The 27,542-nt window shown below is 35.4% G+C and overlaps 1 protein-coding gene across 8 annotated transcripts in view; it reads left to right on the forward strand.

Moving 5' to 3' along the window:
• The window catches only part of RBMS3 (RNA binding motif single stranded interacting protein 3), a 679,730-nt gene that overhangs the window by 281,350 nt on the left and 370,838 nt on the right, over nucleotides 1-27,542 (forward strand). The gene's annotated exons all lie outside the window — the stretch shown is intronic.

A 27,542-nucleotide genomic window follows, 5' to 3' on the forward strand; every position in this document is an offset into this window, starting at 1 on the left:
TTCAAGAAAATAAATAGGATCGTTTATGATAGTTTTGTATCCTGATTGCAGTGGTAGTTACAAGATTCTACACATGATAAAATTACATCGAGGTATACACACATATTGTTTCCTGGTTTTGATATTTTACTATAATTATGTAAGATATAACTTTTGAGGAAACTAGGTGAAGGGTACGTGGGATCTCTCTATACTATCTCTGCAATTTCCTGTAAATCTATGATTATTTACAGATAAAAAGTTTAAAAAAATCATTCATAACATATGAATGCTTGGTACATATTTGCTTTAAAATAATGGTCATTTTTGATTTGTTCACATGCAGTGTAAGTTTTTAAATATTGTTCTGACTACTACTGCTGAATTTGTTTATTTCCGGATTCTCAAAAGTTAGTTAGAAGAGCCAATAGACCCTGAAATCCGGATCTAATGTATTTGTGCTGTATTCATGTGTACACTTACCCTTACCTATTCCCATAAAGGCTGAGTCATATAATGATGAAGTCATCAAATTTTCTATCATTTGGGTTTTGTTATGATTGCTAACATTCTCTGATAAAATTTTCCAATTTCAACTTCAGATAACTAGAGGTGGGAAGTTTGGTGTTCTTCATCTTCAGTTGTCTTCTAGCAAGCTGGTACCACCCGTAACGTTTTGTTGTGGGTCACTTCCCATATAGATTACTTTGGTGGACTTGTTGCCCTTTACAACACATTAATTGTTTTTCAAGATGGTATAAACTAGAAATTTGAATTCTTTCAGCTGTGTAATGTATTCCTCATCAGGATTGTGCCTGGAAGCTTTGAATTTAGTCATGAACTAAGATTGATGAAGTTAATATTTGTAATTAATAAGGAAATGATGTACATGTCTTGCTTTAAAGCTTACTTGACAAAAGAGTCAAAAGGTTACTTGGCAACTTAAGTAGCGACTTATTATACCCAGGAAACAAATGATAAAATATAGTTGTTAGGTATATGCAAAGTACGAATCTTGAACTTGGACTGAAATGCAACACCTGTTGACAAGAAAATGATTATGAAAATGCTTACAAAAAAATTGTTATTGGAATATCTTTGATCTATTCTTTTGATAAACTACCAAATTTTGGAAATTGCTTGATTGTGGCAGTTTAGAACTGATGAGTATAGTGTGCATAATGTTCACTGTTTCGAATGTTCTGAGAATGTGTATATATGTGTTGTGATACTTGGATATAAACCACTACCATCTTGTGCAACAGGAAAAGAAGGTTGGCACTGATTTCGTAACTACTGAGGAGCCGTTATGAATATTTTCCCTGTTTCTGAGCATTCTAGTACACAAGGAATCTTTCTCTGTCTCTGTGTCTCTCTCCCCCTTTTTTCACACACACGCACCCACACCCACACCCACCCCCCCCAATCACTGTTATCTCAGCTCAACAGGTTGCTCTCGAAGAGAAAATATTTTAAAGAGCTTTTAAAAATGTTATTCATTATAGCCAGCATTTTGATCCATAGCCCATGTCCAACGTACACAGTAAGGAGATTCCAACTGGGATGTTTAAAGACACTTATTTTATTTCTGGAGTTGCTGAAAGATTTTGACCTTATTGATTATGCTGTCTGTGGAGTAAATTCTTATTCTTCTTTTTCTCACAAAGTTTGAATCTAAAGCCCAGAGCTTTAGAGCCACATCTGCTTACTGGAAAACTTTCAGCAGTAAATGACTCTGTAATTTAACTACCCAGAAGCAAATAAATAGCCTCCCTTTGACAATGAAATAGAACAAGCTTGGCCACCTGTATTAGCAGATTTCTCACTGAGTTATTGGATTTCATGGCATTTTTTCCCTTTGTCCTGGTGATAACTATTATTTATTATCATATAAACCTGCAGTCTGCAGGGTGTGTGAGACTTGCACTATATTTTTTGCCATTTAAGTGTCTATTGAATTGCCTCCTGATCCTTGTTCTTATCAATATCCTACTATGCAGGTTGTGGTGCCACATTTTAACGACTCCAGGATTTTAAAGCAAAAATGCTACAAATAATCTAGGTTCCCAGTAGCAACCTGTAGTGAATATGAAACTCTCCAAGTGAATTGCTTTATTTAGCTAACTTATTCCAATGTGTGTATATGAAAAATTCAACTGATGTGTCAACCAAGAGGAATTAAACAATAAATCATCCAGTAAGTGGTAATTGATTAATAATGTAAAACCATTAACACAGACTAACATTTTCTGCATACTTGCTGTTCTGCCAAAAAGAGTTTTTAGAGATCAAAGGATGTGTTTCTTTTAGGACACAGATTTAGAATATTTTAGTAATACATAGTGGTTAAAAGCATAAGTTTGGAGGAAGATAAACTTGGCCTTGAATCCTGGCTATGATAACAACTGGCTGTGTGACCTTGGCTAAGTTATTTAAATATCTCTGAAACTCTCTAATAATAATAATATGTAGGTTACGGGACTGCTGTGAGAATTAATTTAAAAAATACACAAAGAATTTAGTGTAGTGCTTAGATTATACTAAAATTCAATCATTGTTAATTATTCAATAAATGTTGTTCTGCATTAAATTCAAATTTGTTACTTAACCTTCTATAAATTCTAACGTGTGCCTTAAGTATTATGTTATTACAAAACAGTTTCTTGAGAAATATAATAAATAGTATCAATCAGCAAACATTCGTTTTGCCTGCTAAGTGCCAGGCACTGTTAGAGAACCAAGATTGAGTAAAACTTCTTTCTTATTCTGAATTTTTAACATTTAGTCTATCTCCCGGGATTGCCACAGCTCTGGATTAAGAATATTGGCTGTTGCTGTTCTTATCAACTTCAAGGTATTTAGAAGAAAGTCATTGACCAAGGAATTTGTCTCTGTAAGCATGAAAAGAAAAGAGATGAGAAAAACCAGCTAAGAATGGTTTAACTTTGTAGGTGTCTGTTTTACTTGTTAACAAGAAGGCTGTAGATAGACAGTGAAGGGCAAATGCTTTGGGATGTCATCAAGGATCAAGGCTGCTCTGTCATTCTTTATGTTTGGCTTTCATCCATACATTTACATGCTCATTTCTAAAACGCCACGTTGTATCCATATTTTAGCCAGGAAAACAGAAAGAGTAAAAGGCTGAAGAATCATTATGGCTGATTTTGGCCTTTTAAAAGCTTTCCAGAATCTTAGCTCAGAAACTTGTGTTTATATGTCAGTGGACAAAACTGAATCATATGGTTTCTCCTTAGCTGCAAGAGAGTCTGGGGTGATGAATATTTTAGCTTCTTTGCCTCTACTAGAAAAACTTAAGAATAGTTCATCATCTTGCCTATCCAACATCCATGACACTATTCTTCCCATTCAAACATTTTGGGTGGCATGCATTCATTCTTTCCCCAAGGGAACCTACCTCAAATCCTCATCCTATAATCATATCCAATGATGCTGTCATCTCTAACAGGCCCAGACACAGCTGCTCCTTATGACTTAGCAACCCATAATTTTAAAAAACAAATTATCTGCCTGAACATCTACAATATAGAATGACAGAGAAAGAATGGGATACATGAAACTAAAGGAAAACTACCATTTAGGAACAGAAAGAATGGGCAACAAGCATAAATCACTGATTGCTAATGTGTGTCAAATCTTGTTGGGCAGGAAGAGAATTCTTGCTTTGTCAGTGCAGTAAGTTCCTTGGTTAACCAATCATATAACTCCTGCCTGCCATCCAGAGGGATCTCCACTGCCCATTATTCCCCATGGCCTCCTGGAGTCCTCACTGGAGGGCTGTACAGCTTTAGAAACTGAATTTTCCCATATGTAAATTTGGAGGCTCTGGAATGGATCTACATACTGAATAGACACCAATTATTGCCAGCCAAGCCTTGCGTTATCTCAAGCTTAGCAGGCCCCTTTCTTATTTTGTGCCGTGTTAGTAATGTTGAGTTGATTTTGACTCCTAGTGACTCTGTGTACAGGAGAGTGGAGCCCTGCCTGGTCTTTTTGTGCCATCCTCTCACATTCTAGTGCTGTATCAGACAATGCTCTGCTGCTACACATAGGTTTTTCACGGCCAATTTTTTCGGAAGTGGGTAGCCAGGTCCTTTTCCTAGTCTGTCTTAGCCTGGCAGCTCTGCTGAAAACTTTCCATCATGGGTGACCCTGCTGGTATTTGAAATACCGGTGGCATAGCTTTTAGCATCACAGCAACGTGGAGCTGTCACCGTATGACAACTGATGGATGGGTGGTGTGGTTTCCTGATGAGGAAACGAACCTGGGCTGTGGTGATGAGAGAACCGAATCTTAACCACTAGACCACCAAGGCTGGCTCTTTCTTATTTGCTGTCTGTCAATTCTAAACGCAAGTAAACAGAGCACATCTCTTTCTAGATGAAAGGCCCACAGAGAAGGAGTCACCTCTTCTTCAGGACCTTTAGATAAGGCTTTATATGGTCTACTACCAGGACTGCCATTCCAATTACCAAAGGTGATTCACCCCACTGTGGAATATGTAGAATAAATCAAAGTTAAGTGATCACAAAAGAGACCAAGTGTCCAAGAGGATGTCAAGCACATCAGGGATAATATAAAAATATTGCACCAACCATGGGGATAATATAAAAATACCACGTCAATCATGGCAGAGAACCAAATTGGGACCGGAGGAAAGGAATTCTCCCCTATAAATCAATACCTTAGTAGTAGTTCTGTTTGGGAAAAAAATCAAAATGAGTGGATTTTTTTCACTTGAGCTCAGAAGAGATAAAAAAATGAAAATTAATGACTATAGGAAAATAAATTCTGTAAATTTAAATATGTATGTGCACACAATTAATTTGAAAAATACGTCACCTCAGTGGAGCTCTAACAGTTATATTCCAGTAGGATAGTTTTAGTTAATGAAGGAAGAGTCTATTCCATAGAATATTCTAGACATTTAAAAAAAAAAATTCAACCACTAGCCTCATGTTGTGGCTTGTTGTCCACCAGAGCTACTCTTCTGAATGCAGAGACACATGCCAGGCTTGGACAGCCGGACTCTTGTGGTCTAAGGCAATACTAATAGTCTCTGCTTTTACCATTCCTAGGTATGATGGAGCACATAGGCTACTTAGTGTCCCTTGGTCACTATAATGGAGTGGGGCCTACTGGTAAACCAGCCAAACAAGAAAGCTTCTCAAAGGATCTCATGTAGATAGGAGAGAGGCATTGGTCCGGTGCAATTTCAGTAGGCGATAGAGGAAATGTTACTTCCTGAGAACTCAATCAATACTTCGTACAATGATGGGCAAGTTCTCCCAGAAGATTCTAATATCCCAAGAATAATATTCAGATTTTTTTTTTGCAACAAGATCAAAGAATCAGGGAAGCCTATATACTATCATTTGTCTACATCTCAAAGTGTTTCCCAGGGGGATAAAGGCTATAGCCTGGAATTTAGGTAGGAATCTCTTTCATTTTCCTAGTTTCTCAATATATTTATGTTGAATACCTACTATATACCAAGATGATTCTACATGCTGAAGACATAGCATTGAACCAAACAAAGTTTTATGAAGATCAAATTCTACTGGTGGAAGGCAGAAAATAAGCAAAAAGATATAATATGTTAAGTAGTAAGAAGTGGTTCAAAGATAGTTAAGACAGGTTAGGGATACTAAATAGATAGGAGATGAGGAGGATGGTAGTTGAGGGTTGGGCCAGGATGTGTTTTCGATAGAGTGGTCAAGGAAAGGCTCTCTGATGAGGTGACATTTGAACAAAGATTCAAAAGAAATGAGGAGAGCAAACTATAATATATTTAAGAGATTGTTATAAAAAAACATTTCTGTAGTAATTAAAAATAAAGCAGGCTTTTTAGTGAGCTAACATGTTTGGGTTTTTTTATCGTCTATATCCTGCACCTTCCTCATAATAATAGAAGAGTTTGATGCACCACCATCACTTCCCTCTTATTTTTTTAAATTAATTTATTTTTTTGTGAGGAAGGTTAGTCCTGAGCTAACATCCGTTGCCAATCCTCCTCTTTTTGCTGAGGAAGATTGGCCCTGGGCTAACATCCGTGCCCATCTTCCTCCACTTTACATGTGGGATGCCTGCCATGGCATGGCTTGACAAGCAGTGCGTAGGTCCACGCCTGGGATCTGAACCTGTGAACCCCGGCCTGCCGAAGTGGAGCATGTGAACCTAACCATTACACCACTGGGCCATCCCCACATCGCCTTTATTTTTTTATGGAAGTTCTCTGGTTTCAGATCATCCTAATAGTGCATTTCTCAGAAGATTTTTCTCATATGAACCAAATTCTTATTGAGTTGGTAAATATTTTCTTCCAGTACTTAACATCTTCAAATCATGTTGTTCTGTTGTACTGGTTGATGTAAAGATATGACAAGATACCCTACACCATGTTATGGAGTACACTTTAAATAACTATAATTCCAAAGAATGGCAATCCAATGTTGGTTTTAATACAGTTCATTACTCTTGGATGACTGATGCTATGTAATGAAAACCTTGCTCTATCTCATTTCCCAAAACAAATGTTTGTGTCATGTGCTCCCATGGAGCACATTTCCAACAGAAATGTGTTCTAACAAACGGCAAGTATTATTTTCCTCTTGATTGAGATAGTTGAAATTGTTGGTAAGAAAAATACTAGTGGTTGGTCTTTTACATGTGTGTAAAATATTTAGGAATGTCTGCTTTGTGGGCTATGTCAACTTGGATCAATTTTTTCTTTTTTCTGATCCTAATGCTGAATGCAGGGATACAAAACTCAATATTGAGATTGTCAGGGTTGATCTTAATCCTATTTGTTAATTATTTGAAGGTTTTTTGAGGCAGAATCCTCTGAAGTTAAATATTTGTATTAGTGTCTACTAAATGATTTACATAATCTGCTTGTGGGTGCTTCCCTGTGCTTCTGCAAGGATGTCACTGTATCCTCTTAAGAGAAATGGTGGGTGTGTGCTCTAATAGAATTTTCTGCTTTCCTAGCATTTGACAAAAACAAAAATCTATGCAGAAATAGAAGTATAATGATGTACACCTGAAATATATACAATGTTATAAACCAATGTTACTTCAATAAACCAAAAATTTTAAAAAAAAATCAACATAACAAATTTACCTTAATTTGTGTTGTAAAATTGGGATCTATACCAGGTGACCAGACACTTTTTTACTACAGGATATATGTGGAATACAAGTTCTCTGCAACTTGCAAGAAATATTAACTCTTTTATCCTGCTTCTCTGAACGGAATGTATCCACAGGCTGATCTCAATCAATAACTCATTTCTTGATATACTGTTGAGAAATCTAATAATGAACAGTCTTCATTAATGGCTTTCATGATTTGTTCTTAAAGTTGAAAGGAAAAGATCCTTTCTCTGGTCATCATTGTTGTGGATTCAGGGGGCCTAATTAAAAGCATCACATTGTCCCATGTGGATTCTGATCCTATTGAAAAAAAGTACATCAAAATAAGAAAACTATCTAATGAATTACTGATACTACTATATTAGGAAAATGTGGCTTAAGTTGATAAGGAAAATGAGTCTTTTAATATTGAATGCCAAAATTGGATGTAGCCATCCAGGCACAGCAAGTGCTAGAAAAGTACAGGTCTCCCTGGAAAGGGATAAGTGATGATGAGTCATGAGACGTAGAAGAAATTAGTTAATGTGCTGTCTGCTGGCAGACAGATCCCAAGTAGAAGTGAGGAAGCCATGCTTTCTGATTTCTCGCTCTCAAACTCACCAGTCAGATAAGTCATTACTCCTCTCATTCAAGAGTAGTAAGTAAGTGAACAAGTAAGAAAAGGGCCAGGAGTGTTACACCAATATCCTTCCATATAAAAATACAATGAGAAGGGGTGGAAACTTCCCTGGCCCCTACTCCTAGCCAACTTGAATTGCTTTCTGCATCTTATTTTGCACTGTACCCTAAGGAAAATTCTTGGATGAATTAGAATGTTAGAATTATATATTATGTACATTATTCTTAATGGTTTAACATCCTAGCATGGAGAAACCTGTTGAGTACTGAGAAATGTGGCCCATCTTTTTCTTTTGCATTAACACTGGTATGCTCTGTGACTCTCTTCAAGTCCCTTAACAGTATCTATTCTAAAAGAGGCAAGGGAAACAGACAAGAGGATGTAGAGGGTAAAGGAAATTATGTTTCTTGAGTACCTGCTCTATGCTAGTGAATAGGTTAAGTGTTTTTATAGCTGTTATCCCATTTAATCCTTGCTAGGATCCTGTGAGGTAGGTCTTATTATCTCCATTTTATAGATGAAGAAACTGGATGACCCAAGTTCGCAATGGTAGTCTGCAGTGAAGTCTGGATTTGAACTCAGACCTATCTGGTTCCAAAGCTTTGTTCTTTCCAAGGAAATTGTAAGGCTGCTAAGGCTACTCTCTAGTCTCTTCAGTGGTGCTTGGCTATTGGATTTATTTTTTTCCCCAGATGTATTGAGATATAATTGACATATAACATTGAGTAAGTGTAAGATGTGCAGTGTGATGATTTTATACACTTATATATTGCAAAATGATTACCACAGTAGGGTAATCTAATCTAGGTTAACACCCCCATACCTCACATAATTACCACTTCTTTTTTTGTGGTGACAACATTTGCGATCTACTCTCTGAGCAACTTTCAAGTATATAAGACAACATTATTAACTATAGTCACCGTGCTGTACATTAGATTGCCAGAACTTATTCATCTTATAACTGGAAGTTTGTGCCCTTTGACCAACATCTCCCCATTTCCTCCAGCCCCCAGCCCCTGACAACCACCATTATACTCTCTGTTTCTGTGAGTTCAGCTTTCTAAAATTTCACATATAAGTAATATCATACACTGTTTGTCTTTCTGTCTGACTTATTTTCCTTAACATAATGCCCTCAAGGTCCATCCATGCTGTTGCAAATAGCAAGATTTCCTTTCTTCTCATGGATGAATAATATTCCATTGTATATATACACCACATCTTCTTTATTCATTCATCCATAGATGGAGACTTAGGTTTTTCCCATATCTTGGCTATATTGAATAATGCTGCAAGAAACATGGGAGTGTAGATATATCTTTGCCATCCTGTTTTAATTTCCTTTGGATATATACCCAGAAATGGGATTGTAGGATCATATGGTAGTTATATTTTTAACTTTCTGAGGGAACTCCATACAGTTTTCCATAGTAGCCGTGCCAATTTACAATCCCACCAACATTGCACAATGGTTGACTTTTCTCCACATCCTTGCCAACACTTATCTCTTGTCTTTTTGGTGATAGCCATTCTAACAGGTGTGGGCTGATATCTCATGGTGGTTTTGATTTTTATTTACCTGATAATTAGTAATGTCAGGCATCTTTTCACGTACCTGTTGTATGTCTTCTTTGGAAAAATATCTACTCAGTTCATCTGCCCAGTTTTTAGTTGAATCATTTGGTTTTTTTGTTTTGTTTTGTTTTGTTTGCTATTGAGTTGCATGTGTTGCTTATATATTTTGGATATTAACCACTTAGTAGATGGATGGTTTGCAAATACCATCATTTCATTCTGAAAGTTGCCTTTTCATTTTGTTGATTGTTTCTTTTGTGGTGTACAAGCTTTTTTAGTTTGATATTGTCACCCTACTTATTTTTTTTTTGCTTTTGTTGCTTGTGCTTCTGGCGTCACATTCAAAAAATTGTTGCCAAGACCAATGTCAAGGAGTTTTTCTTTATGTTTTCTTTAGGAGTTTTATGGTTTCAGGACTTATGTTTAAGTCTTTTAATCCATTTCAAGTTAATTTTTGTGAGAGATGTGAGACAGGAGTCCAATTTCATTCTTCTGCATGTGATTATCCGGTTTTCCTGATGCTATTGAAGAGACTATGCTTTCTCCAATGAGTACTCTTGGCTCCCTTGTCAAATATTATTTGACTGTAAATGCTAGGATTTATTTATGGCCTCTAGATTCTATTCCATTGGTCTGTATGTCTACTTTAATATCAATACTATACAGTTTTGATTACTATAGCCTTGCAATACCATTTGAAATCAGGAAGCGTGATGCCTACAGCTTTGTTCTTTCTTAAGATTGCTTTGGCTATTCAGGGTCTTTTGTGGTTTCATGTGATTTTTGGATTGTTTTTCTATTTCTGTTAAAAGTGCCATTGAAATTTTGATAGAGATTGCATTGAATGTATTGATGACTTTGGGTAGTGTGGATACTTTACTGATATTAATTCTTCTAGCTGGTGAACATGGGATATCGTTCCATTTGTTGATGTCTTTTTAAATTTCTTTCATCAGGGTCTTATAGTTTTCAGTGTCCACAGATCTTTTGTCTCCTTGGTTAAATTTATTACTAAGTATTTTACTCTTTTTGATGCTATTGTGAATGGGATTGTTTTCCTTATTTCTTTTTCAGATAATTCGTTGTTATTGTATAAAAAAGCAACTGATGTCTGTATGTTCATTTTGTATCCTACAACTTTACTGAAATCATTTACTAATTCAAACAGTTTTAATGAAGTCTTTAGGGTTTTCTATATATAAGATCATATCGCCTGTAAACAGAGACAACTTTACTTTCCAATTTGGATGCCTTGTATTTCTTTTTCTTGCCTGATTGTTCTGGCTAGGACTGCCAGCACTACGTTGAATAGCGGTGAGAGTGCCCATGCTTGTGTTGTCCTGATCTTAGAGGAAAAACTTTCAACCTTTCGCCATTGAGTAGGATGTTAGTTGTGGGCTTGTTATATATGGCCTTTATTATGTTGAGGTATGTTCCTTCTATACCCAATTTGTTTAGAGTTTATATCATGAAATGATGTATTTCGTCAAATGCTTTCTCTACATCTATTGAGATGATATAATTTTTATCTCTCACTCTATTAATGTGGTATATCACATTTATTGATTTGTGTATGTTGAAACATTCCTATACCTCAAGGGCAAATTCCTCTTGATTATGGTGCATGATCCTTTTAATGGGCTATTGAATTTGGTTTTCTAGTATTGTATTGAGAATTTTTGCGTGTATATTTTTCAGGGATATTGGCCTGTAGTTTTCTTTTGTTATGGTGTTCTTACTGGGCTTGTTCTCAGGGTGGTGTTGGCTTAGTAGAATGAGTTTGGGAGTGTTCCCTCCTTTTTAAATTTTTGGAAGAGTTTGGGAAAGATTAATGTTAAAAATGTTTGATGGAATTCACTAGGGGGCCATCTGGTCCTGGGCTTTTCTGTGTTAGAATGTTTTTGATTACTGATTCAATCTCCTTACTTGTTATTGGTCTGTTCAGATTTTCTATTTCTTCAAGAATCAGTCCTGGTAGGTAGTATATTTTTAGGATTTTATCTATTTCTTCTGGGTTATTCAATTTATTGGCATATAATTGTTTGTAGTAGTCTCTTATGATCTTTTGTATTTCTGTGGTATCAGTTGTAATGTGCCCTCTTTCATTTCTGATTTTATTTATTTTAGTCGTTGCTCTATTTTTCTTAGTTAGTTGAGCTAAAGGCTTGTCAATTTTGTTTATCTTTTCAAAAACCAGCTCTTAGTTTCTTTGATGTTTTCCATTTTTGTTCTGGTCTCTATTTCATTTATCTCTGCTCTGATCTTTGCTATTTCCTTCCTTTTATGAACTCTGGTCTTATTTTGTTCTTCTTTTTCTAGTTCCCTGAGGGATAAAGTTAGTGTATTTGAGATCTTTCTTGTTTCTTAATGTAGGCATTTATTGCAATAAACTTCTTTCTTAGAACTGCTTTTGCTGCATTCAATAAGTTTGGGTATGTTGTGTTTCCATTTCTGTTTGTTTCAAGATTTTTTTTTCTTTTATTTCTCTTTTGATTTCTTCTTTGACCTAGTTATTGTTCAGAAGTGTGGTGTTTAATTTCCACATATTTGTGAATTTTCCAGTTTTACTCCTGTTATTGACTTCTAGTTTCATACCATTGTAGTTGGAAAAGATACTGGGTGTGATTTCAATCTTCTTAAATTTACTTAGACTTATTTTGTGACCTATCATATGGTCTATCAGGGAGAATGTTCCATGTGCACCTGTGAAGAATGTGTATTCTGCTACTGTTGGATGAAGTGTTCTGTATATGTCTGTAAGGTCTGTTCAGTCTCAGGTATAGTTTAAGTTCAATGTTTACTCATTCATTTTCTGTTTGGATGCTCCATCTGTTGTTGAAAATGAGATAATGAAATCCTCTACTATTGTGTAGTACTATGTCTATTTCTCCCTTCAAATTTTTAGTGTTTGCCTAATATATTTAGGTGCTTCAACATTGGGTGCATATATATTTATGATTGCTATATCTTCTTGATGAATTGACCCCCTTATCATTATATAATGACATTTTTTGTCTCTTGTTATCTCTTTTGACTTAAAGTTTACTTTGACTGATGTAAATATAAGTATCCTTACTCGCCTTTGATTTCTGTTTGTATTGAATATGTTTTTCCATCTCTTCATTTTGAGCCTATATGTGTCCTTAAAACTAAAGTGAATCTCTTGTTGGCAGCATTTAGCTGGGTCTTGTTTTTTAGTTCATCCAGCCACTCAGTGCCTTTTGATTGGAGAATTTAATCCATTTACATTTAGAATAATTATTGATAGGTAAGGACCTGCTAATGTCATCTTATTAATTGGTTTCTAGCCGTTCTGTAGTTCCCTTTTTCCTTTCTTCCTCTTTTGCTTCATTCTTTTGTGAACTGATGATTTTCTGTAGTGACAGGCTTTGATTCTGTTCTCTTTATATTTTGTGTATCTACTGTAGGTTTTTGCTTTGTGGTTACCATGAGGCTTACATAAAATATCTCATAACAGTCTAGTTTATGCTGATAACAACTTCACTTCTATTGCATACAAAACTATTTTCCTCTCCTCCTTTTATGTTTTTGATTTTACAATTTACCTCTTTTAATGTTGTGTATTCATTAACAAATTACTATAACTATGGTTATTTTTAATACCTTTGTCTTTTAACCCTTATACTAAAATTAAGTGGTTAACACACCACCATATTGCAGTATTAGAGTATTCCGAATTTGACTATATACTTACCTTTACCAGTATATTGTATATTTTCATATTTTTTTGTGTTACTAATTAGCATCTTTTCATTTTAGCTTGAAGAATTCCTTTCTTCAATTCATTTCTTGTAAGACAAGTTGGGTGGTGATGAACTCCCTCAGCTTTATTTTGTCTGGGAAATTCTTTATCTTTCCTTCATTTATGAAGGATGACTTTGCCAAATAGAATACTCTTGGTTGCCAGTTTTTTTCTTTTGGTACTTTGAATATATCATCCCACTCTCTCCTGGCCTCTAAGGGTTCTGCTGAGAAATCCACTGATAGCCTTATGGGGGTTACTCTGTAAGTTACAAGCTTCTTTTCTCTTCCTGCTTTTAAGATTCTCTTTGTCTTTGATTTTTGACAGTTCTATTATAATGTATCTTAGAGAGAGTCATTTAAATTAAGTTTGTTTGGTGACCTATGAGCTTCATAAACTTGAATATCCAAATTTCTCCTCAGATTTAGGAAGACTTCAGTCATTGTTTCCTTATGTAAGCTTTTTTGCCCCCTTCTTTCTCTCTCTTCTCCTTCTGGGACTCCAATAACTTGTAGATTATTTCTCTTGATGGTATCCCATTTTTCATATATGCTTTCTTTACTCTTTTTTATTCTGTTTGTTCTCCTTTGACTAGTCCTGTCCTCCTTCAAAAGTCCTGTCTTCTACTTCACACGTTCTTTCTTCTGCTTGACCCATTCTGTTCTTGATGCTCTCTATTGTATTTTTGATTTCATTCATTAAATTCTTCAGCTCAAGAATTTCTGTTTGGTTCTTTTAAATGATTTCTATCTCTTTGTTTAACTTTTCATTTTCTTCCTATATTGTTTTCCTGATTTTGTTGAATTGTCTTTTGGTGTTTTCTTGTAGATAATTGAGTTTCTTTAAGACAGATATTTTAAATTCTTTAGAGGGTAAGTTGCAGATCTCCATATCTTTGGGGTTGATTACTAGAAGATGGTGATGTCATGTTTCCTTTATTTTTCAGATTCCTTGAAGTCTTGGGTTGCTATCATTGCATTTGAAGTAGTAGTCACCTCCTATAGTCTTTATTAACTGACTTTGTGAGAGAAATACCTTTTATCAGCCCTGATGAGAGTTCTGAGGCCTTCTTAGACTTTCTGTGAATACACCTACTCCACAGTTCTTGCTCCCTCTTGTGGAAGAATTTTTAAGCTTGTATGCCTTCTCTCAATCCTACAATGTGCCAAGCTGGGTGCCGACAGCCTCCCTTGCTCTCACAAGAGTGAAGCTAAAGCTCAAGTTTGTGGTGTCTTCCCAGCCCACAGATTCGGGTTGGCTTTCTGTGTGTATTCATTAGACATCTGACAAAGCTTGCTCCCACCGCAGTTAGAAGCACACACAGTATGTGAGAGTGTGTGTGGATGAGGTGCTCAGAGTGTTGGGGGTGCTTGGGACAGTTGAGGGGATCCACAGGCAAGGTGTCCCTGGTGGCCTGTTGGTGGACTTCTTGATGGAGTCTACAATGCAGTTAGTGGGATCCACATCCCTTTAATGCCCTTTGAAAGTCCTATCTTACACTCTCCCAGCCTCTTCTTGCACTTTAGTCATGCAGTTCATGACTTAATACTCTGGATGGGACAAGAGAGAAATGGGCCTCTTTGTAGTGTTCCACACAGCTGGGGAAGCTGGGTACTCACTCACACACTCTCACTTTCCCTCTTGGGTGAAATCACAGGCCAAGATGGTATCTCTTGGCACTGAACTATGCCACCTTGGGGGAGGGGTGACATGGGTAAAGTCAAACTTCTCCTCCTACCCTCTTCAATGCACCCAAAGTTGTATTGTTTTGCTTCAGCAGTGTGCTGGAACTTTTTTGCTGGAAACCTGGACTTCCATAAGGACTCTCTCATTCCTGAGTGATTATCTAAGACATTGTTCTCTGGGGGCTCCTGGACTACAGCAGAGAGGAGCTGTAGCAGGTTCATGGGCCACTGCAGTGTCTACAGCTAGGATTGGTTGTCTGTATGCCTGTTACCCATTGCATGGGTGGGTGAGACTCTTTTCAGGTCCCTTGGTGTATGATGCTGGATCCCACAGTTCCCACAAATGCACTTTTGTCTGTGGATGGTACCAAATTGTTGTTGCAGGCATGATGTGGGTGAGGGATGTCTTATTTGGCCATGTTGTGATGTCACTCCCTGGCTATTTAATTTCTAAAGTGAAAAAACAGACTGGACAAAATCATTAATATAATGAACTTGAGAATCTGTTAGAGTTCCTGATTTACATAAAAATAACTTAATGAATCTTTGTTGAGTGAATGAATGAATAAACAAATAACCTTTATTGGTTATTGTAATAATTTTCAACTCTGATATATCATTGTGACTTTAAACTAACTTTTGCAGAGGGTATTCTTTAACTCATTTCCTAACCAGTTATGGGAGAACATAATTCCTGAGCCCACCAAAAAGTTCAAGGTAATCATTACAACTGTTAATTAGGGGATGATGGTGGTGATGGGAGAAGATGGACATATGCCAGGGATTTGCAAATTAAATTCAATAGCTCTTACATTTTAGATGCTTTAAAGAAATTGGGTATACAATTGCATATGCAAATATGCATGCACACACATACATCCACAAAGTACATATTTTTTTAAAAGACTTTTGATTATCCTAAGTAGCCATGATTTTTCCATGGCTTTTGTATTTTTTGAGTAATTGCTTAAGTCACTCTTCCAGAGATGTAAAAAAAGAAAATGAATTTCAATAGGAAAACGAAGTCAGTATTTGCTTTGAATTTTATCATTTTTCTGAAATCAAATATTTTCTTTTTTTTTTTTTTTGGAATACTTCTAAGATATGGAGAAGGGGTAGATGTGGATTGTAGTTAAGTACAATCAATAAAATTAAGCAATTTAAGCAAAATTACTCAATAAACACAAAAATGTTTGACAGGTCCACAATATGTCTACCTTTTGCTTGAAAAATGGAGCCTAAAGTTAGATAATAATAAAATTGAATAATAGACCTCTGTGATCTCTGGTTTTCTGTGCTTGCTATATTTATTACATTATGATTTATCACTTCAGTACTTATAGGAGCTGTTCACAAAGGCATTACACGGGGGGGAAAAAATAGAAATTTTAGTGCTGTGAATGAATTTGACATCATACACAGCTTTATTCTCTTTACTACCACTTCCAGGACACACTTTTTACCCACTACTTGAATTACTCAACCACACCATGAAACTGAGATTCTCTTGGCCAAATCAGTGGGAGTTGACCTTCAAACTCATGCAAACACATCTACCCCTTCTCAATATCTAAGAAATATTCCAAAGAAAATATTCAATTTCAGAAAAATGATGAAATTCACAACAAATACAGACTTCCTTTTCCTTTTGAAATTCATTTTCTTTTTTTTTACATCTCTGGAAGAGTGACTTAAGCAATTTTAATTTTTTAATAAAGGAAATAAACTTTTAGGTGAAACGATACTAAGAGCTCATTTTCTCATCCTGATGAATAACTGTTAGCCTTTTTTCTCATACTGATGAAAGACTTGAGACTTTTAGGGTCCGTTTGGGAATTATGTTCATATGTAACACATCAACTGTCTTCCCTGGTGTTCACATTTAACGTAACTGAACAGAATTGCTTGATAAGCCCAGTGCAAAATGAATTTTACATAAAGGTATTTTCTAATTCAAAGGTAAATTGCTGGTAAGGTGATAAACATTGCTGAAATCATTATCATTCAAAATTTAATTCACATTCCATGAGAAGAATAGCATGTTGCTAGGGGTACCAACATTCACATATGTATCCTTAGGGATCTGGCTTCAAAAGCAGCCCTAGTCAAGTATTTATGCAAGAAATATCACCACTTAATATGGATACAACATCAAACAAAGTAAGAGTTTATTCTGTTGGAGAAAACTTTGGTATTGAATACAGTGCACAAAAATCTGTATTCTAAACTCCCAGAAAATAAAGTATTGATTTATTAATGTAGTAGTCCTTCAAAGCATTTACCCAGCTTTGGTTTCATCTATCCCTGAAGTAGCCACTCCCAATTTTTCCATGAAACATACAAAGATACAGGAAAAAATAATCAACAAGTAACTGTGATAAACCAAATTTAACAGAAAACAAATTCCCAGAAACATTCAAGGATTACATAATCACTGCTAAAACCTTGAAGCAGAATTGAGATTCTTAACATCCTGCTATTGTATCAACTCTTTTACAACTAAGTCTAGTTTTTCTTATCCCCTCTCCTTGCTTAACCTCTAGAATAAAAAATTGCATACAAACACACAAAGAAAGCCATGTTATACATATCATATTGCCAAATATTGGCATCTTCTATTGCGATTGTTCCTACTGAGTATCAGATTCATCTTAGGAGGTGTTTTTTGTTTTTTTAATTCTTTTTATTTTTCAACAAAGATTTTCTCCTCAGCTGCAGGAACTAACAGGTCAGAGTATCTAAAAGCAGAATCCAGGAGTGTATATTTTTAAAGCGTTTCTGCAGTGATACTGAAAGTTAACCATGTCTGTGATCAACTTCTCTAAAGGACGTAAGATGTGCTGCATCTTAAAAGGAACAAAAATCTAAAAGGAGGAAACAAGTTTGAGAGCAAATTCAATAGGACAAAATCGAGAAACATTAAGCTAAGGAGAAAAATAAACTGAGTAAACTGAAGAAATATTACAAAGAAAACATAGTACATTAACAGAACTAAATTCCATATTGGTAGTAGTTAGGGGCAGAATTGATACCATAGAAAATCAAATCAGTGTCTTGAAGAACTGATAAAAGAAGCTGTCCCAGTATGCAGGAAAAAAACCTGTCCAATTATAGAAATTTGATATTTGATAAAAATTTGAAAGAATATGATATACAAGGAGGCTAGAGAGTCAGGATCCAACACAATGACTGGTATATCATCCAGAAGGAGAAATAAGCATAAGCTGAAACAGAAGCAATAACTAAATATATAAAACTGAAGCCATCTTTCCAGAGCTGATATGTCCTTTCATTGAGATTGAAAGGATTGACCAAATTCCAAGCAAAACGAAAAGACATACTTATACAGATATTTTGGCATTATTTAAACAGCTAAAATTAAAATTTGCAGGGGGAAAAATCTTGGTTAACTGGAAAAAAAACAAAAATTAGCTTTTTTATATGTTCACTATAGGGTTAAAAATCAGAAGGTAATGGAGTAATGATTACCGATTGTTGACAGTATGACCATAAAATTGTACACTCAGTCTTCGGATTGAAGCCACAGAAAGACTATCTAGTTTAAGTGCAAAAGGCTGATCTTCTTAATATATATAATGATTACCTCACTCAATATACTGACATCCAGATATAATAAATAAGGAAAGACATGAGCAGAGAAGTCACAGATGAAGAAATACACAGGGCCAATAACATTACAAATCATCATAAATATTATTAGTAATGAAATGAAAAACCAGGATACCACTTTTTACTATCAAATTTGCAATGATTAAAACTAATACAAGCATAATATTTTGGCAAAGTTACTCATTGTTGAAATGCAAATTGGTTTGACTTTTCCAGAAATTACTTTCTTGAGTTTTAACTATTAATTTCTTTCTAGAAATCTTGCTTTAAAAAACATGCAACATACAGAGCAAGGCCTATTGTAGCATAAATTATAAGTGTTAAAAATTTGAATGATATCAAATAGCCAAGAATAATCCTGGTAGATGTAGTCTTTGTAGAGTAGTAGTTTCATAGGTTATGACAAACCCATAAAAGGCACCCACTAAAATGTTTTTTTTTTTTTTTGAAGCATATTTAATTTCAAGAGAAAAGTCATCGTAGTGGTAAATCAACTGGAAAACTAGGTACAAAATGATAATTAATATTACTCCATGTTTTCCTTCTTAAACTGTTTTGCATAGAAAAGGAAATAAGGAAATATATCAAAATCTTAACCAAGGTTATCTGTAGATAGAGAAGTATGGTGATATTTTTCTTCGATAGCGTATCCATGTTTTCCCTTTCTCTAGAATGAGCGTTGGCTACTTTGTAATAAAAAAATGGCAATATCTATTAAAAAAATAAAGTAAATGTTGTTCATAAAAATTCACCTTGCTGGTTATTCAGAGAATATGTCCTGGTTAATGGATTGTCAGAGCACAAAGAGTGATGAGAGCTCTCTTAATCAAATGTAAATGAAATTAATCTTCTTTAAATAGGGACTGATTGTGACAATTGAGCTTAATAACATAGTGTAATTAATATAACATATATATTTGTTATATATAATTTATAACCAATATGTATATATATGTAAACACATATAAATACATGAAGATTATTTTTGCCCAATGCTGTGTTTTTTAACCATATATCACTTAGGAAATGTAATTCTGATGTTTGCTAATAACCATGACAAAATTTAACTATGACAGGCAAATAATTCTATATGGTGATTCCACATGATAAAAATATATACGACATCTTTGAAATTATGAAATTGGGGCTCTTCCTACTGTAATATATTCAGTAAACAGATTCTAAAAGGATGTCTAAGATTAACTTAATAACATTATTTATCAAGGTTTGAAACTTATTGAAGAGTCTCCACATAGAGACAGATTTTTGAGCTGGAAGGGAGCATAAAGAGATTCCAGAAATATTCAGAGTGATGAAGTGATACAGCAAGGTCAAATGGTAAACTCTCCTTACGTATGCTAAAAATTAAAGGACAAGCGTTTACCTTAATAACATATTGTCAATAATGCTCACAATATTAAAAACCAGAGCACCTCCCTATTACACTGTTCAGATGTTTCACTGTGCAATTAATTTCTAATTGTAAACAAATTCGTAGCATTATCCTACACATTAAATAAGTCAGGAATTAGAATACTGAAAACAGAAAATAATAATGCTCTGATGACTTAATTGTTCAATTTAGACTCTCAGTCTTTTTGTCTGATGGCGCACTTTTTTATTTTTTTAGGTCTTAAGGTCACCAAGATTAAATGGAGTAAGAGATAGTGGTGACATCTCCTCTGGGTAAACATAGGCAGGAAAGTTTTGAGCAGAATTAAGAGGAATCAGATGTATTCCTTACCTACTTTGGGAATTCTAGTTAGCCAAAGAGCTGCACTAGACTAGGAAGGAAGGGAATGACAATGGTTATCCATTTGGACACGCTTGTTCTAAGGAAATCCCTAAATGCTATGTGGGAGCTTCCTGATGATTCGTTCCTTTCCATACTGCTCTTGCTGGAGCCAACCGAGTTCCCAAAATTTTAATAAAGAATTTCACCAGCATAATTACAATAGTACACTGTTAGCTTTACTTTTTTACACATTTCCCTTTGCTTGAACTTTCTGGCCTTTTTTCATATGCATTTGACAAAAGAACTACAGATAGAGAGTGTTACTATATCTTAGTTGGAGGAAATGGTCCATGGATTAATGTCTGAAATGTGCAATCTTGGCAATCAAGGCTCACCTCAGTATTCGCTAGGACACAGGAAACCAGCTAATGGCTGATAATGTCCAGGAAATTAGTAACTCGTGCATATGGTAAACGCTTCATTCCCAGCCAAATGATTTGTTTAACTGATGGCTGGAGTTCTCTTAGGGACTGTTAGCACAGTGAAATAGTAGGGCTTTATTAACCAGACTATGTGCTAATCCTTGTTGTTCTCTAACTGAAGAATTTAACCATAATATGCAATACAATGGAAAATTGTATACCCAGGCAGTCAAGATGTTAAAGGCACTAACATTCTATACTTCAAAAGGGCCTTTTATTTTAACACTTATTATCATAGTTTTTTCATAACACTATTATCTTAATTAGTTTAGAATTCTATAAAATGAATTGTATCTTTTAGTTGTAAGAAAAATAGTAAATCAAATGTCACTTTGCTTAATGTCCTATTCTTATCTATTAATTTTGTCAGTGATAATGTTATTTTTAATCCATTGCTTGCATTCATTGATTTTTTAGAGAACACAGGCCAGCCTTGTGCTATGTCCTGTCACATATTGTCTCGTTTAATTTCCCCACCCTTCTGCTCCTGTACCGCTTTCTTAGTTAGCTTTCACATGTCCCTCAAGCCGCAATTCAAGTGTCAGTTCTTCAGGGAAACCTTAATGACACCCTAGTCTAGGTCATGCTGTTCTTTTTATATATTCTCACAGAAGCTTGTTCAGCTCATAGAATCTAATTTCACAATTTGTAATTTAAATTTTATATGAGAAACAATCGGTTACTGTCCCTTTCCCACTGTAGAGTATAAAATTCATATGTGCAAAGACCATAACGCTTCCTGCCACCATTGTATAATTTCTGAACCAAGCGCAGTGTCTGTCCAGCAGGCAACAGGTAATACTAAATATTTGTTAAGTGAAAGAACTTGATGTGGTGTTTACTATTGTCCCAGTTTTACAGTTGAAGAAAGTAAAGCTCAAAGAGTTTAACTTAACCAAAGTCATACAACCAACTGGATGTCAGGATCTCATCTCATGTGTGACTCCAAAACCATCGCTGTATTAGAGTTCTTTTAATTGAGTAAGACAAAGTACTGCAAAGTTTATCTTTCTCTTTATAGCAAAACTGAACTTTGCTAAATATTTACCATTTCTCTGTCCACTCTTTTAGAGCAGTGATTCTCAACCAGAGGCCATTTTTCCCCCACAAGGACCATTTGGCAATGTCTGAAGACATTTTTAGTTGTCACAACTTGGGGGGAGGGGTGCTACTGGCATCTCCTGGCATCCTATGATGCATGAAAGAGCCTCTCCCCTCCATGTTGGCCAATTCAGCTACTTACTTTCCTTCCTTTCTTCTTTCCTTCATTGATTCACTCTACATATATGCACAGAGTGCCTAGTATGTGAAGAACCAATGATGAACAAAACACATTGCCAGATGAAAGTAAACTTACAGTCTATAAGGAGGTACAGATAAGTAAATAGTTAATTATTATATATGGTAAACAGTTATCTATAAGTATGCATACAGGGGCACATAGGGAAGACAGTGTATTTCATCTGAGATGCTCAGGAATGCTTTCCTGGAGAAAGTGTCATCTAAACTAACATCTGAAGCGTGTCTTAGAGCAGTAGTTCTTTACTGCAATTTCTAGAAATATTTTTGGTTGTCACAATTGTGGCAGGAGTTGCTACTGGCATCTAGTAGGTAGGTATAGGCCAGGGATACTGCTAAACATCCTGTAATGTGTGGAACAGACCCCCCTAAACACACACAGATACACATGATAAGGAATTATTTGGTCCAAAATATCAATAATGTTGAGATTGAGAAACCCTATTTTAGAATGATAATACCAGATCATTGTGATGTCTCCACCACATTTTTAAAATCCAACTTAATTTTGTTGTAAATTATTATTTTTCTAAGTTGTAATTGGCAATAAAATAGTATGTGTCTACCTACCTATCAATCAATAAATCTGTGATGTTTTATCTTATAAGTGACAAGAAACTATATGATTACTTATTGGAAACAAATTAACATTTTAATAACTTTAATGACATATCATGTTTAACAATAATAATTTAGCATACATCCTTCCTTTTGAGTTTCTATCACAGTCCAATTTTAAGCCTCTATGGCACTTCCAGTTTTCAATATAGTCTTATGACCATACTCTTCTTGAGGCCAGAGTCCACACCTGATTCATCCCCATTCTTACCTTAGGATTCTGCTCATGGTGGACTCTCATATTTTCATTGGACGACCCCAAGCAAGTTAATTCTCTTGCAGAGGCTGAACAATTAAATCTGCTGAAAAGTAGAAACCAATTGATTAAAATATGTTTTATACTGCAGTACTTGCATACGGGCCCAGATAATAAATTTTTGATCACTAAAAATTCTTTCAATTAGAGTTCTGAAATTGTATATGATTAAGCTTCTTCTGGATAATTTGCTATCAATGTTAGAATTTTTTCAGGAAATGCCTCTGTTCCTTTATTTTTTAAGATCCATTTCAGTAGTTAGAGATCATTAGTTTTCTTTTGGGGCTAGACCACCAGAGGAGTTGAAATTTGATTGGCATTTTCTACCAGTATATCTTTTTAAAAAGGATAGAAAATGATGATAAACTAAAACTCAGGTGCTTTCAGATATCTTTTGGCTTATGGGCTATGCAGACATACTCTCTTAAAATAAAGCAAAAATATACCTTATAACGACTTTTTTAACTTTCATGTGGACAGCTTGATCCTGAGTTCTTTTCCCTCTGTGCATACACTAGAACTTTCCCATGACTGGTTTTTATAACTTACATTGGAGATTATGGTTCTATTTTTTCTCTAAGTATTTTTAGTGTAACATTTATATTCTGCTTATATTTTTGTAAATTGTTTATCCTTGTTTACTTTTCCTTCTTTAAAATGCATTCTGAAAAACAAGTTGTGGATTAAATGTAGCACTTGTGCAGAGTGTAAATTTTTTTTTTTTTTTTTTTTTTGTGAGGAGGACCAGCCCTGAGCTAACATCCAATGCCAATCCTCCTCTTTTTTGCTGAGGAAGACTGGCCCTGGGCTAACATCCGTGCCCATCTTCCTCTACTTTATATGGGACGCCGCCACAGCATGGCCTGACAAGCGGTGCGTTGGTGCGCGCCCGGGATCCGAACCGGCGAACCCCGGGCCGCCGCAGCAGAGTGCACGCACTTAACCGCTTGCGCCACCGGGCCGGCCCCCAGAGTGCAAATTTTTAAGTGGAAGAAGAAAATGAAAAGTACTACAAATGTTTAATTGTTGATGACCTTGACCTGATAGTAAAAAGGTCAATGCACTGGTGTAAGGACACAGAGTGTTTTAATATAAGCAAGTCCCCATCTCCAGACTGTTGTACATTTCAGTTTACAGAGTAATATTGTGTAATTTCATAGGAATGCCCTTGAGTTTTCCAGAATTCTAAAGGAAGTGAGGGAGCCGGCCTGGTGGCACAAGCAGTTAAGTGCACGTACTCTGCTGCAGCGGCCCAGGGTTCTTGGGTTCGGATCCCGGGCGTGCACCAACACACCACTTGGCAAGCCATGCTGTGGCGGCATCCCATATAAAGTGGAGGAAGATGGGCATGGATGTTAGCCCAGGGCCAGTCTTCCTCAGCAAAAAAAGAGGAGGATTGGCAGACGTTAGCACAGTGCTGATCTTCCTCACACAAAAAAAATAATAATAAAAAAATAAAGGAAGTGAATTCATAAGAGCTCTATGTTACTCTTAACAGTGATGATTCCAGATTATAGTGTGGATTGGGGAACTGTCTATGAACTTCATGTACTTCATGGCAGACCCTTGTAGAGGAAGAAATTGTGTTGAGGTTGGATGCAGATAACGACAAGGGGTATCCAAGAAGAATATACAGAAAGTAGAAATGGGAGATGATATAATATTGCTTCACAAGTTGATGAACTAGTGAGAATAAAACATGGATGTCTATTATACTTGGTCTTGGCAGTTCACATCCTATAAGGGGAAAAAACCTTGCAGCTTTCTGACTCCTTTTAAATATTCTCCCTAATTCAGTTTTAATGGGTGGGCAAAATGCATGACGTCCTGTGTGCAGGCTTCAAGGATTTATGTCTTTTCATGCTAATGATACTAATATGGTTGTTGCACTTCCAAAGATTTTGTAATAAATAATTAGCAGCTGGTCTGCTGTAGCAGTTTAGGTAGTTACATGGTCTTCTTGCTGTTTGCCCCTCTTTCTGGTTTTGCTAAGATATGAAACAAGGCAGGTTTCCTTTTTGCTGCTTGACAATGTATAGGTATCTTAGGAAGTAAGATTAGCTTTGGTGAAACTCACAGTTGCCAAGATTTGGCCTTTCTTAGTAAGTAGGAGTTTTGTTGAATCATGCATCAATACTATGAGTTATCTGTCTCTGGTATCTTTGGATTGTATAATGATAAATTAGATCGAGGATGACTGTCTTTTCTCACTCCTAGTTTTTGTCCAACACAAACTCGATGGTGTTCTAGTACTCCCTTTGGGTGGTCATGTAATTGATGGTTAAATCAGGTTGGGACCTGATTCACATCAACCTATATGCAAATGCGTATGGATCAGGACTTGGCTTACAATTAGACTGACATTCTGCCCAGGTTATTTGCACACCAAAAGATTTTGTTCTCATGGGTGTTTAAGTGTGTTTAATTTCCTTAGAACATCATCGTAAGTCTTACTAGATCTCACAGGATTTCAGTAACACGTAGAATCTTGCATCAGAGCTGGCATTGGAGATGGTTTGCTCATATCATAGGAGTCTTTCCTCAGACTTTCGAAGTACCAAACATCAATGAGACGCTGCTGTATGTAATTTCTTATAATAACTAGAGTTGATTTTATGAGCAGAACAAATGACTATATTTTATGTATGCAATCTAAAATCACAAGCAGGCATAAGTGGACATGAGAAAAACCAGCAGCCAGATTAAACATTCACATCTGTTTCTGAGTTTTTCTGTGCTATTTCTTTTCTATTTGTTTATTCATTCTTTCATCTTCTAGAGCTCACTTGCAGACAAATCTTGCTGATGCCAATGTTTAAGAAAAATACGTGGGAGGAAACATTCTGTCCATCAATGAACTATTTTTTCTTAAAAGTGGGAAAAAATCTCCATTTTACTAATTTAAGGCAGAATTCTTTCACGTGAAACACAACTGTTCTGTAATATGCAATCCAAGCAATGGGAGAATCATACAAGATAAATTAATACATTAAAAAATCTGAAAGAGAAAAAAAAATATTTTTTCACAACTTGACTCAATGTAAATATTCTATTAAAGTCTGTGTACTAAGATGTGTTGGAAAAAGGCAAATATCCTGTGTAGGATCCCAGAATTGCTCTATTGGATACATTTCCAAGCTATTGTAAATTTATCTTGTCAATTTATTACAAATTTTAGATATTTATGAGTAGAAAGATGCAAATGGTAATCCACCAAATTTTTAATTTAATTTAATTTAAAAAGTCCCCGGGCCAGCCCCGTGGCTTAGTGGTTAAGTGCGCACGCTCCGCTGCTGGCGGCCCGGGTTCGGATCCCGGGCGCGCACGGACGTACCGCTTCTCCGGCCACACTGAGGCGGTGTCCCACATACAGCAATTAGAAGGATGTGCAGCTATGACGTACAACTATCTACTGGGGCTTTGGGGGGAAAAATAAATAAATAAAATTATTAAAAAAAAAAGTCCCCTTCTATCTGCTATACAATTGGAAAAAAAGGATTGCTTGTTTTTAGTTTTTGGAATTTTGAAGTTTTTTACAAACCCCCTTACTAGAAAGAAAATTTAAGTATTTTACATTTGTACTCCACTTTCAGAAAATTCATGTCTTACTCTTGCATTTCCCACATTATTTGCCTGAATTTACCAATCATGTCATATAAAAACAGAAATTTATAAAAATCAATTAATAGTTTTGAATGTGTTACTCAAATTTTAGTTTATTATTCATTTATAATATTAATTCCTTGCTGCTGGCTTTACAGAAAAGATAAATTTTGTTGAAAAATATAAGTACATTTATTTTATGAATTTTTTACCTTTATTACAGAATTTTTAAAAACATACACAAAAGTAGAGAAAATAGTATAATAACATAATATAAGGAACCTCAACATGTCCCTCACCTAATTTCAACATTTATCCTACTGTCAATCTTATTTCATCTAAGCTGTTTCTCAATTTCCTTACAACCACTAGAACACATCCCAGACAACATATCATTTTATCTCTAAATATTTCACCATTTACTTCTACCGGCTAAGGATTTGAATATACCTATGAAACCACCACCCAGATTGAGGTGTTTTTTTAAAAGTAGTTTTAATTTTTGTGAAAATATTTTAATAAGTTTGATAGAGAGCTCTCAGTTAAAATCAAATTTAAATCTTTCCAATCAAATAATTGAGAATTATCTGGAAAAAAATGACTTAAAAGTAAGAGCAATAATGCTAATGCAATATTAAAAGATAAGACAGGACACATTTCTTCTTACATTCTTAGTTTCATTGTTTCTCAGTTGTATGCTCTTTAAGGTCAAGACTATACAATTTTGCGGAAAACTTCCCAGGCTAATCCCCTTGGGCTTGGTGTTTTGGTTCTGTTATGCTATTGTTTCCGTGACAGGATGTACTCTTTCACTTACACGCATTACTCATCTAGGTTTTATAAATGTTGTTTATACATATAAACTGTATGAAGCTGCTGAGACCAGGAGAATAATGTGGTCAAGGCAAGAATAGGCAGATTGATGCATTCACCAAAACTGCTTAGGGCAACCACCGCTTAATTTACACTTGAACCAGAATAGCTGAGAGGCAAAAGGTCCCAGTGTTTCCTGAACCAATGTAGAAATTAAGTGTGCTTACTGGCATATTTTGTTTGTATATATGTGCGTATATATGTCTGTTTCGTGTTCCTTGCTTGGGTTGGGGAGAGTGTTAGAGGTA

Source organism: Diceros bicornis, chromosome 2 (genome assembly GCF_020826845.1).
Source record: "Diceros bicornis minor isolate mBicDic1 chromosome 2, mDicBic1.mat.cur, whole genome shotgun sequence".
In the NCBI taxonomy this organism is placed as follows: Eukaryota; Metazoa; Chordata; class Mammalia; order Perissodactyla; family Rhinocerotidae; genus Diceros; species Diceros bicornis.